At 37.5% G+C, this 2,331-nt stretch overlaps 1 pseudogene; it reads right to left on the bottom strand.

Annotated features, from left to right (window-relative positions):
* Window positions 1-332: 332 nt before the first annotated feature.
* On the bottom strand, window positions 333-1,198 carry LOC121471531 (annotated as a pseudogene).
* Between the last annotated feature and the right edge of the window lie 1,133 nt (window positions 1,199-2,331).

Genomic DNA, 2,331 nt, shown 5'->3' with positions numbered 1-2,331 from the left:
GCTAGAATTCTATGCACTACTGAACAGGGACCTAGCACCCTCCAGCTTCCAGCAGAGCTAAGAGAGCAGAAGGTTTTTCTTTTTTCACACAGAGCATGGTGATGTTGATTCCATAAAGTTTTTGTTCAGACAGGAAGTAATAAAAATGAATTTGGAACAGAAAGGGGTAGAGATTCTTTTCCCGCTGTATTCTGCTCAAGGTTTTTCCCCTCAAAATAAGTTGAGAACAATGGTATAAAGGGAGAAAAAAGAGACTTCCAAAAACGGAAATGAGCACAAGAGGAGGGGGGAAAAAAGAGGCACAACTTGCTCCCAGGGACTGGAGAAAATTAAAAAAAGCAAGGTTGGAATCCATCAGTGTTCCATTAGTCATCTTCTCCTTCATCCTCCTCTCCTTCCTCCCCCTCATCATCATCGTCATCTTCTCCACCTACATCCTCATCTTCTTCAATATCTTCCAATCTTTCATCATCATCATCATCATCTCCTTCTTCTCCTTCTTCTTCTTCATCATCCATATCAGGAACCAAGTATCACTGTAAGGGATTTGGCCAAATATCATCTTTGATGACCTCTCCTAACTCATCTGCACCTGCATCAGAATGGTCAGTAAACCAGGAAAGAAGCTCTCTGGTTCCTCGTGCTGTTTCTTCCTGCTGGCTTTATTCTGCGTTTGACTTGAACGTTATATCAAATCCTTTCCAGATTTCCATTTGATTTCAGTGGACTTTGAAGATGGATCACCACTCTCATTCAGATGAAATTCTTTATTTTTGAAGTAAGGGTTTTCATCAAAATAAAAATCTATTCTGTAACCTGATTTAATATCTTCAAATTCTGTCACTTCGACTCTTGTCAAATAATGCAGTGCCTCTTCATCCTTCTCCCCCAGCAGTGCAGACACTTGTGGATGGTTGACAAATGTTGTTACCCCAAAATTGGGGATTTTGGCGATCAATTCCGGCCTCTTCTGAAAAAATGGTTGGCAGAGTTTGTTATATTTCTGTTCTACTTTCAAAATCTCACTGGCTTGTTCATTAAGTCTGTCTATTATGTTCTATTGCTTCTTGCTGTTCTTCTTCTCCCTTTGGCAAATGCTGAGAGGTCGATATCCCCTCCGGCTTGGGGCTGGGGGCAGCCTCAGTTTCTTCATTTGAGGTGCGAGTGAGGAAACTCCACGAAACCGGGAGAGGGGCATGTCAGGAAGAAGCTCCAATTACTTGAATCACTAAATTCTACACCTAAAATAATATTGCACTGTATGTTAACTGGAATTTAAATAAAAACTTGAAACCAAAATAATAAAAAAAAAAAACCCCACAATGAGTTATCTCTTTCTACCTGTTAGACTGTCTAAAATCAAAAAGACAAAAAAAAGTCTTAGTGAGGATGTAATGAAAAAGGAACCCTCTTGCACTTTTGGTGGGAATGCAAACTGATACAGCCACTGTGGTAAAACAGTGTGGAGGTCCCTCAAAAAATTAAAAATAGAACTACCATATGATCCAGTAATTCCACTACCAGGTATTTACAGAAAGAAAACCAAAATACTAATTTGAAAAGATACATGGCACCCCTATATTTACTGCATTATTTACAATACCCAAATTATGGAAGCATTAAGAGTATCATGTTAAGTGATGTAAACTAGAGAAGGACAAACACCATATAGTTTCATTTACATGCGGAATTTAAGAAACAACAAGCAAAGGGAAAAAAATGAGAGAGACACAAATCAAGAAACAGACTCTCAATTATAGAGACAAACTTATGATCACTAAAGGAGAGGTGAGCGGACTGATGGGTTAAAAAGATGGGGGTTAAGGAGTGCACTTATCCTGATGAGCTCTGGGTGATGAGTGGAACTGCTGAATAACTATATTGTACACCTGAAACTAATGTAATATTGCATGTTAACTAGCTGGAATTAAAATGAAAACTTCAGAAAAAGTTCTACCTGTATTGAAAAGCTTCTATTCATATGACCAAATCAAAATATGAAATTGTTAGGAAATATTCAGATTAATGAAAAAAAATAATCTGGTGTTTTGATGGGTGTGTCTTTAACATTTTTTATTCGTCCTAAACATTTTACATTCTTATGAAAATTAAAGATGTTTTTTTAACTCATGTATTTTATTAGCTTCTTTTATACAAAATTGATGGCATCTGATTCAGGATCTCAGGAAGCATGCACAGACGGAATATAATATTACAATTTGGTGAGCTGCTATTTAAGAACCAAAAGGTCCCAATGGAAATACTGAGGGATCATGTAGTAATTACAGGAAGCTGCTATCACACCTAGCACTGGAGAACATAGAGAACGGT

The sequence above is a fragment of the Vulpes lagopus genome, chromosome 11, assembly GCF_018345385.1.
Source record: "Vulpes lagopus strain Blue_001 chromosome 11, ASM1834538v1, whole genome shotgun sequence".
Lineage (NCBI taxonomy): Eukaryota > Metazoa > Chordata > Mammalia > Carnivora > Canidae > Vulpes > Vulpes lagopus.
Note: the sequence above shows the minus strand (reverse complement) of the source record. Positions and strands in the feature narration are given on the sequence as shown.